This window comes from Macaca nemestrina, chromosome 10, assembly GCF_043159975.1.
Source record: "Macaca nemestrina isolate mMacNem1 chromosome 10, mMacNem.hap1, whole genome shotgun sequence".
Lineage (NCBI taxonomy): Eukaryota > Metazoa > Chordata > Mammalia > Primates > Cercopithecidae > Macaca > Macaca nemestrina.
The window spans coordinates 66022284-66033364 of NC_092134.1; the positions used below are offsets into that span (position 1 = coordinate 66022284).

The 11081-nt window shown below is 42.6% G+C and overlaps 1 long non-coding RNA gene across 2 annotated transcripts in view; it reads right to left on the bottom strand.

Annotated features, from left to right (window-relative positions):
• LOC139356714 (uncharacterized) overlaps nucleotides 1-8119 on the bottom strand; it is a 175175-nt gene extending 167056 nt beyond the window's left edge. Inside the window, exon 1 of one of the 2 annotated variants that reach the window (XR_011609055.1) lies at nucleotides 7803-8119. This is a non-coding gene — a long non-coding RNA (uncharacterized lncRNA). Of the gene's footprint in view, nucleotides 1-4707; nucleotides 6757-7802 lie in introns of those variants that run through there. The other variant, XR_011609054.1, reaches the window with a different exon arrangement.
• Between the last annotated feature and the right edge of the window lie 2962 nt (nucleotides 8120-11081).

The window sequence follows — 11081 nt, forward strand, 5'->3', positions numbered from 1 at the left end:
AGACAAAATTTAGTTTAACAATGGGGTACAACTTCCCAATGTGTATATCTTAGGCAATTATAAATCCAAAATAATTATAATGTAAAACCAATTAAATGCAAATTAACAAAATTCATTTAATGCAACGAATATTACTGAAACAAAATGTCCGCTGCCCAGGAATGTGGTACTGACTATAAGCATGTGGAATATTTTCAATGCAGGTTGTCTCCATGATGTGCTGAGCAATGACTCAGTAATCTCACTCCTCCCTAGTCAAACTAGCATGGAGCCAACCATTCAAAGAGGCTGTGGTGATGTCACATGGCCAGCACTTCCCTTGTCTATATGTTGAGTTTGATTCCGGGGTAATTTTTTTTTGTTTTTTCTGTTACCCAGGCTGGAGTGCAATGAAGTGATCTCAGCTCACTGCAACCTCCACCTCCTGGGTTCAAGTGATTCTTGTGCCTCAGCCTCCCGAGTAGCTGGGACTATAGGCACATGCCACCATGCTCGGATAATTTTTATATTTTTAGTAGAGATGGGTTTCACCATGTTGGCCAGGCTGGTCTCAAAATCCTGACCTCAGGTGATCCACCCGCCTTGGCCTCCCAAAGTGCTGGGATTACAGGCATAAGCCACTGTGCCCAGCCTGTCTCCAGGGTAATTTTAAATGCAAAGGCAGTTGTAAAGACAAATCAACTGGCAGCATTTGGTTATACAGTCATCCAATGATCTAGAAAATGCTTCTATTTACATTTTAAGCTGTCCTTGAAATTAAAGTATTTTTTTTAAAGTTTCTGATGATACCATCAGTCCCAAGAGTACATCACTGAAGCCCTTAGCATGCAGTTGGAGGAAATATTATGTAAGTGCTAGGGGCCTGCAATGGACAGATTTTGGGCAAGGAAGTGACATGATCAGATTTTCATATTAAAGCAATTACACAAGGGGCAGTATGATGGATGGAGTAGAGGAGAGAAAAACTCAGAGTAAGGAGGCCACTTGGGAGACAAGTACAGTAATTTAGGCAAAAGATGATGAATGATCTAAACAAAGTCAGTGTGAGCGATGAGGCATGAGAGAATAGACTAGAAACGTTTGTAAGAGGCAGAATCTATAGACCTCAGGGACTGATTCAATGTGGCAGGTGAAGGAGAAGGGGTATTTGAACCTTAGGCAACACTGTTAACCCTAGATGGGAATATAAGGAAAGCAAGTTTAATTTCAGATATGGTGACTTGGGGGTGGGGAGGCTGTGAACTATCGGGGTGAGGCCAGTCAAATATAGTCGGCTAGAACTGCAGAGAAAAAGCTTCTACATGAGGCTAGCATGCTAGCATGGCTAAGTAGACACCAGCCTACGGAGTGTAATTTCTAGGGCCAAGAAACTCTCATCACCCATCCCTCCCTCGCCAAATAGTATGTTTCTCCTACATACTGGTCGCTACTCAAAGGTGTACCCCAAATGATCATAGCTCCTATCGTCTAACTTAATGCTCTGATACTTTTTTTTCTTTTGGAGACAGGGTCTCTGTTGCCCAGGTTGGAGTGCAGGGGCGCACAATCATAGCTCATTGCAACCTCAAACTCCTGGACTCAAGTGATTCTCCTACCTCAGCCTCCTGAGTGACTGGGACTACAGGTGTACACCACTCTGACTGGCTAATTTTCTTGTAAATTTTTGTTTTGTAGAGACATGGTCTCTCTATGTTGACCAGGCTAGTCTTGAACTCCTGGCCTCAAGCAATCCTTCCACCTTAGCCTCCTGAAGTGCTGAGGTTTCAGGTGAGAGCCATATCTAAAGAGAGTGACGCTTACCCTGGGATTGATGTTCTGGATCCCGAAATGCTCAGGTGGAAACAATGTGGAATTTGCACTCATTCAGATCATAATTTAGATTTCTGCCCTGACACTTACTAGGTATGAAATCCTAGCGAATCATTTATCCTCTCTGTCTTGCTATTTGTAAAATGAGGTTTTAAAACCTTTATCGAAGGCTAGTTAAGTAATATATTAAGTATATTAAGAATGTTAAGTAATATAACACATTACAGTATCTAGCACAGTGCTTGCAACATCTTGGCCAACTAATCATGCTCAAATATAATGGTTAAGTACATAGAAGAAACCAGACTTGCTGGGTTCAAATCACGTCTCTACAACCTTCTATATGACCTTAAATAAGTAACACTAACCTCTCTGTGTCATAAGGAGATAATGATATTCTCTAATGCGTAGAGTTATTGGAGCAACTTGCGAGTCAATGTACATGAAACTCTTAGAATCATGTGTCTTAGCCATGGTATGTGCTATCTAAGTGTTAGTTGCTATCGTTGCCATAATTACTCCTTCCTCCCTTCCAATGACTACGCTTCAGATTCTTTCCTGGTCATCATTTTAACGGAAGGAGAAAAAGATCATGGCATGCTGGGCATCTAAGCCACTGAGTGTGGAAACTCCATGCGAGAGGGAAAAAGGGGAGTTTGACAGCCCTAAAGGCATTTTTTGACTGCTTCTCAATTTTGTCTAAGACAATTCAGGGTCTGCACTGCCTCAGGGTGGGAAACAGAGTGACTGAAGTCCAAAGCCTTATGATAAAATGGAAAGACTGTCGTCGGACGTCTGGCCAAGAAGGCAGCTGTCCAGATGCAGGGACTGTGAGTTCTTATGAACTATGACAACACTCACTTTCAATGAACTTTATTTTTCACTTATCAGTAGTTAAATGCCAAAGTTACATTGGATTTTGCACCAAACTGGGAAGAGAGGGGGGAAAAAAAAAAACCAGCTCAAACTGATTTGCTTTTCCAGAGGGCTGACTCCTGAGAAGTTACAGCTGGGGAAGCCGGATCAGGAGCATGGGTCAGCGAGCAAACACAGATTTCTCTGATATATTAAGCATTATTATGTCAAGTACCTGACCCTAATCAACCAAGGTCATGAACAAACCAGTCCTTTTAAAATTTTATGAAAGAAACTGCTGTGTGCTTTTCTCTCCAGACTCTCTCACTTGGAATACAGACGTGACCCGGCTCTTCCAAGGCCTCCCTCACGGAGGCATTAGGCCGAAGCCCTGAGCTGAGTTTTTGGGGATTTGCTGCCTCCACCAGGATCAGTGAAGAATATTTTAAAATAAATTTCAATTTGTTTCATCATGAGAGGATGCAATGACTTTTAGCTCAAAGTGGGACAGAGAGGCCTATTAGAGACAGACACGTGATTTTGAGGGGGTACAAATTTTAGCTCATTAAACTTTTCCCAAATTAAAAAGCACAGAGAGGAGTGAAGTGGAAAGAGCTTCACCTTTGTGGTAAGATAGATTTTAGATCCAATTCCAGGTCTGTCCCCTGCACTGTTTCATTCAGGGCAAGTCGCTTTACCCCCTGAGCTCACTGGCATTAGCTATGAAATAATGACAGCACTACCTACCTCCTAGGCTGTCATAAAACCCATTATGATCTGACCCTGATGATTTCCCTCAACTCTAGCCTCTCCCTCCTGAACAGGCCTCCCTTTAAATGCCACTTCCTCCAGGAAGTCTTCTTGGATATCTCTTCTCCCAGTTAAAGTCTAGGTTGTGTACCTGCCGATGAGCCCAGAGCACCTGTGTGGAACCCATCAATAAACTTAGAAGACCATCGTGTTGATGTTCCAGATCACCCCTGGACTATAAACTGTTCAAAAAAAGATCAGGCTCTTCTAATCGCAGCTGCCTCTAGAGCTTAATGCAAGGCCAGACACACATGAAGCCTTCTATATGCTTTTGTAAAATGAACGAAGACTGGTAAACGTTGCTATTCTGTTGTTATTTATATGGTTCTCAGATGAAAGTTACTCCATCCGAAGTCTGACATACTAAAGCATTCTCCAGGATGCTTTTCTGAGTCGCCATGCCTGACTCTAGCCATTGTCCTTACCACCAGACTATGCCCCTTTATTCTAGACTCCACTTGCCCTTGAAGCTGAGACTACTGGCTTTCTTCACCACCTACCTAAGACACCTCAGCCAGGATTCCAAAAAAAGCTCGATGCCTGCACTCTCCTTGCCCTTGCAGATCTAGCAGGGACCCCTCAATTCTGTCTCTGCCAAATCCTACTCAATAGGATACACAAAATTCACTCTGACTTGCTGTCTTTGAAAGCAGGAAGGACATGATGGTCTTATTGGGCTTTACTGAAGAAAGATCTAACCCAAGCATCCTCTTCTCCTACTGCCCAGATATGGGTCAGATTCTTTAAGAATATATTGGGAAGAGGGTGATTACTTCTCTGAATTGGAACTTGCTCTGAGGACCATGTTGTTCTCCTTTCTACCTCCGTAGGCCTCTCCTCCATTGACCACCATCCAGAACTCCCAGACAATCCCCTTAGATGGATACTTCTCCCTTTTCATGGATTCAGACAAGAGGTTGACATGGTACTGGCTATACTTCCATCAAATGCCCAGACCCTTCATTCTCCATAGCATCACCACAGAGGAGCAGAAGCGCATGGGCCTCGTCCAAACAACCAGGGTAACTCAAAAAGCCAACACCACATTTTCCTCTTATGGAACTTAAACCTGTACACATCGCCTAAGGGAAAATTATCCAAAAAGGTAGACTTTCCCCATGGGGTTTCCATCACGGACACAAGCTTGTTCCTATACAGGATCTCACATCTCCAAAACAATGTGTTCTTCCCACTCTGCAGGGTGGTGAAAACAAGGTTTGATACCCAACTCACTACTCAGACTTGATCTTGACCTTGGAGCCATTCCTTCCCCAGGGGTACATTTCCTTAATGATGCATCATTCAGACTAAGGAAATTCAGAGGAGCTTCATCTGGAAGTCAGCAATGGGGGAACATCTCTGTTCTTCAGTGCAGTCCAGCCTCATGGTAGAGGAGTGCAGTGGCCCAAAGAAGGAACTCTGAAACCAAGCAACCAGGACTGGAAGATGTTTTCTCCCAGCTTTGTGACCTCTTCGTGTTTCTTCCTGCACCTCAATCTCCTTTTCTGTGACATGGTGATAATTATAGTAAGGCCTTAAAGAGTTAACACATATATAGAGCACACCTTAGCAAAGACATGCTGCATGAATTTTAAGTAGAGCTATATATAGTTTTCCACCAGTGTAGACATGGCTATTATTTTTCTGTTTATCTAGCAAATAATTGTTGAAGCAGATATATACACATTCACAGACACCTTCTGAGAGCAAACACTAATTTCCAGAGATAGTACAATCTGGAAATATTTTTCTAAATGACTCATGAGGAAGTCTCAAAGTGCAGCCAGCACAGCAGGCTCACTCCTGATGAACTTTCAACCTACACATTTCATTAGGTGCAAATGGGATTTTCCTGCTCTCTCTACATTTTGGCTGAAGCCCCTGAAGTGAAAACAATAAGTAGTAAGCACCTCTATCCCCAATCCTACAGACACCTGCTGGATCCCCAGGCTCACTAGAAGGTGCCCAAACTGATCTTTCACCTCCCGAGTATGTAAAGGAAGACTTGAAAGTCCCCAAGAGAGCTCGTTGAAGGGAATGCCTGAGAATAGAGAACCCTTGGCTTTTCTCTCCCATGGGAACCTGACATGTGTCCTTGAAGACTTGAGGACATAGCTGAACAGAGACCACAGCCGCCTCATGCTGAGACTATTTCTGAGGTCAGGAACCTGCCGAGAACTGCCAAGAGGGCAGGCGAGGACAGAGGCAGCAGGGGAAGCAGCCTTCTTTTCCTTGGTGGGGTAGAGCAGGAATGCAGGAGTTCCCATGAGCCTGGTGGACACTATGGAATCTTTCCTGAAACTTCTTGAAAGGAGCCCACATTATCGGGTGGCCTGCCAGAGCAAGGAGATATCGGCAGTGAGAGGCTGGAGTACAACCACCAAGATAGCAGTCGGGGGTGGAAGGAGGAAAGTGGGACGCATGGGGTCGGCTGAAGAGCATGCACCAATATCAGTAATGAGTACATCAGAAAAGTCCCAATGCAGAGGATCCACAAACACACATCATGGAAAAGTGTAATGAAGGGCCCAGCATCTGGGCAAAGCCAGTCAAGAGAGAGCCCCAAAGAGCACCAGATAGTTTAAAAAGGCTGCCCATCTTCTGTTTCCCTTTCTGCCCCACTCCCCCACCATGGAGAAACCAAAAGCAGCAAGGCAAATCAGGGAGGAGAAGTGAGTCAGGAACAAGTGAAAAAACGGACCATGAGACCAGACTCTCCTTTCCTATTTTGGGAACCCCAGCAAGGGTCGGGCCTGGGCTGTGAAAATCAGAGATGTGAAGAGATTGAGGCTTTGATTTGACTCTATTGGGTCTTTTCATACTTATAGATGAGTCATAATCCTCAATAAAAGACTCATTTTTGTTGCTTGAACATGATCAGACTACAGACGCAGACAGGGAGGGAAGGCTGAGTAGAGTACATTTTCGAGGTTGTCATGGCAGAGAAAATGAAGTAGTTTCCTGTTCATAGCTATTGGACTCCATATATGCACAATACATTTGTTAAACAACACACATGCTAAAGCAAAATCTCATCAGCCCCATCCCTCACTGACAGAGGAGTCTGAGCTGCTGATTCTGTGAGTATGGCACAAACGAACCTAATCCTCAGCAGACAGGTCTTTGCCCTTAAGATTGTTATGAGGAACTCTGAAAGTTTCTTTCTTATACCCCTTTTCTTCCAGCCTGCTGGGTAGAGGAGAAAGTGCCCGTCAATCAATCTCTGGGTCCACAAAGATCTACCCTAAGGATTGAGATCACTGCTCTTAATGACATGACTAGATTGGGAGGCAAAGTTCTTTGTCTGCCCCAGTTTCTTTCTACAGAGAGAGAAGGGACTCTTCCAGTCACAGGGACATTGGATATTTAGTGTTGAGTAGAGGAGGAGGGACCCAATTTAGTTGGGAAAGAAAGTAATTTAAGATCTTTCCCAAGAAATATAAAACTTTCTCTGAGAAGCAAATTTGGAGATTCAGATGACTCCAAAGAGGACTCAAGAATGGAAAGAAATGTTCCTCCCTTTCTCAAAACAATCATACTCATAATCATAATCATGACCATATCATTCCAGCAAATTTCAAGAACTCAGCAAGGTGGTTAGGCATGTCCCTTTTCCTCCCTCTTTCCTATTTTCTACTCTTAGCCCCAGGACAAAGTCAAGTCATTTCTCATCATTTTTTCCACCTTCCTATTTATTCCACTACTCTTTGAAAACAAACCCCTGGGTCAACCACGTCTTCCTTTCACAATGACTCAGGAAAACAATGACAAATTCCATGTGGAAACCAGAGAGCCGAGGGGAAAGTGCTGGCCATTTTCTTCCAGTTCACCACTCTCCTGAAAAAGCTTATGGCTTGGTAGAAATTCTGAATTCTCTTGAAATAACCAGAAAAAGCACAGCTGGAATAGCAATAGCTAAATAAAAATGTAGCTGACCTGCTAATATTAACTAGTCTAAAAGTACCATGAAGCATGTGGCTTTCATTATAGCAACAAAGCCACTATAGTATGACAAGCAGCCTGCCTTCCAAGGTTACCCTCATTTACATGATATTGTATTACACGTGGAGTTGGACTCTTGGGTTTAAAGAAAAACAAGAGTTTCACAGCAAGAGGTGAAATGAAGATTTAGGCACTCAGCCAAAGGTTTGAGACTACCCAGAAATGATCTGCGTTCACAGTCACGTGATTCCTCTCTGCTCAGCCCTCCAGCAGCCTGTCATTTAGTCCACTCGGGTGGAACTTTTCACACATGGCCCTTATTACAAGTAATGGTGTACAAGATCAGGGCATCTCTTGATCAAAGCCATATCCCAAACAGCACCTACCACAGGTCTTCAGCATCGACTGAGCTCGTGGTCAGCGAGACAATGTAGTTGGAAAGGGCAGACTTTGGAGTCCCAGAGCTGAGTTGCAAGCCCAGCCTCTGTTCCTTTAATGTTGTTAAATCTTAGGCAAGTTTTTCACTTCTCCAAGCCTCAGTTTGCTAATCTGTAAAAAGATTTACAGGGAGGATTATTACTGCTCTCATATTCAGAGCTAACATTTATGGGCATGCTTATAACACTCCAGGGACTCCACTTCACGTTGTTACGTGCATTATTCTATTTAATCCCCAAAATAATTTGATGAGGAAACTACTAATATTTTCTCCATTTCCAGATAAGGATACTGAGGGTCAAAAAAGCTAAGCAGCTTGCCAAAGCTACCTGATGAGTAAGTGGCTGAGCTGGAGTTTGACCCTGGGTGTGACTCCTGTCAAGGCCTGTGTTCTCACTCTCTAGATTAAGTCAACACTACAACCTGACTGTAACATGCAAATAGCAAAATGGTTAAAGGCAAGAGGGTCTACCACTTCCTTGTTGGCCCCTCTCTGGACTTTGGTTTCCTTATCTGTAAAATGAGAGTAGTAACAGCTCCTACCTCATAGGATGGCTATAAACATTAAATAATATATATATGACCTATGGAATAATACCCAGCACATAGTAGTTACTCTGCAAATGTTTATCACTGTATATGTATTACTACAAAACAGCTGACACACATAGATGATGAGAAATGTGGGAATTAAAATAAGAAACAGAAGAGTATGAGAGGCCACAAAATGACCAACTGCTCTGTGGGCGCTTATAAAACCCTCGTGGGAAACTTGCAGAGATGACCAGAGACACTTTCAGGGGTGCTGAGTTCCTTTGATGCAGAGGAAGGGGTCTCAGACATTAAGATGGGACCATATTTTACACACCTGTTTTACATCTGTAGGTGGTAAAACCAGGAAACAACTGGATAAGAAATGTAATGCTAAACAGATTGATACCTTAGGACCAAAGAGTCAGGCTAGGGCAGTCCCCTAGTGGCCTTGTCCAGGCCCAGGCATAACCTGGAAGCATCGCTTTTGTCTGATGATGTCACTACACAAAGTCACATGGTGACCCTGAGGCAGACAAGCGGGTTGGTGCACAGGAATGGAGCTGACATGCCTTGTTCTTCAACCCCCTAAAGCATGTTCAGATCATACCCATTTCAGAAGGCTGGAAGTGAACCCAGCAAGAGGCTTCTGTGATGATAAGTCTTTGTATCAAAATTGACCTGACTGGGAACTTCTTAGCAAACTTTTCAAACAAGAGAAGGACATTCTCTTAGAGACGTGATGTGAGTGAGGATTAAATGACCTGGTAGAAAATGCAAACCACTTTTAAATAATTTATGGAATTGCTGTCATCATTAAAACCACAGAGATTTATCAACTTTCATTTCCGAGTAAGATTTGAAGGAATAGATTTGCAGTCTTGAGATGGGACAGGGCACCAATAATGAATATTTATGATTCCAGGCCAGAAACCACTTTGTCTCAGATGGTGTTCCTAGATTTTGCTTCCAAGTGTTAATTTCTGGCTGTAGCAAAGATGGTAGCAAGTAAGTGATCATTTCACCTCTTCCCAAACTCCCTACTTTTTTGCACATGTCAGAGGCAACCTCAGGTTTATAACTTTAATTTTAATATCCGTCTCAAGCTAACCCACAGTTTTCCTGGAAATAAATGCCTACCAAAAAAAAAAAAAAAAACTTTTAAAGAAAAATACAATGAGGCTGCTTGTGGGAAGGGATCTCTTCCTCAAGAAGCAATATGCAGAAATTACCAAAAAAGATGGAAAGAACATGAACTTAAAATCTGACCATATTGAGTCTTATGTTTCCTTACTTAGTGATTTTCAAAATATAGCCTTATTTTTGCAATACTATAAAAGTAATGCTGATTAGTTACTAAAATCTGGATATGATATAGACTTTAATGTACCAAGGAGATGACAAATTCTCATTTTAAAGGCTGTTGATGATTGCTTCTCAGCCTTTTGGCTAAGATCAAGTGTAAAAGTTGTTGATGAAATTTTTCTTAAGAGGAAAGTGTTTTTTCCTTAGCAAAATGCTTTGAAGAGCCATTTGGCTGTAAAGAAATAAAATAAAATAGGTTCTGAAATATTGTTCAGAAGGAAAACCAGGAAACCAGTAGTAACTTTGTTTCTCTGCATAATGATGCAAGAAGAAAAAAATAAGTTTCTAAGGGCAGACTGAGATGGTGGGGACATAAGCTGGTAGAGGAAATAGGGAGGTAAAGAGAGAAGGCAGGAGGACCAGAGTTCAGGAAAATGGAATGGGGAGGCCCAGGAGAAGAGAGCTCAAGAGAAATTCTCGCTGATGAAAAGGGCTGGGGCTATCTGCATTTAGAAATCAATGGTGATATCCCATATTTAGTTTTAAAGAATTTGCTATGCTCTCCAGCAATGCAATCTCTGTTTTCAAAAACCGTTTGTAAAATTTAACTACACACAAATGCTTTCTGTAAAGGCACTTAGGGAAGATAAAGGAAAAGAAGCAGCTGTGTTTCAGTTTTGAGAAAAGAAAACCACCTGAGACCGAGAAGTGAGATTAAGAATTCACCAAAATCAGAGAACCTAGGAGAAAGTTACCACATCCCACCCCACCCTGCCCCTGAGAACTTTCATAGAAAATGAATAGCTTCTGGGAGGCCGAGGCGGGTGGATCATGAGGTCAAGAGATGGAGATCATCCTGGCCAACATGGTGAAACCCCATCTCTGCTAAAAATACAAAAATTAGCTGAGCATGGTGGCCCATGCCTGTAGTCCCAGCTACTCTGAGGCTGAGGCAGGAGAATAGCTTGAACCTGGGAGGCGGAGATTGCAAGTGAGTTGAGATCGTGCCACTGCACTCCAGCCTGGGCGGCAGAGCTAGAGTCCGTCAGAAAGAAAGAAAGAAAGAGAGAAAGAGAGAGAGAGAGGGAAAGAGGAAAGGAGGGAAGGAAGGAAGGAAAAAAAGGAAAAGAAAAGAAAAAATTAATAGCGAAGTATTCTGAGTTTCCCTTTACATATGCAAGCCATTTGTATTTGAATAGTAATAGTTGGAGTCATCAATGAGGCTGGCAGAATTGGAGAACACTGAGAAAGGAGACATCTGGATTACATTAAATAAGTGTAATCTCCCCTGATGCAAAACTCTTTCTTATCAAAGAAAGAAGAAAGGTTAGGTAGCATCACCACCTTTCTTGAAGCTGGTGCCATTATCAAAATAGACCAGTAATCATTAA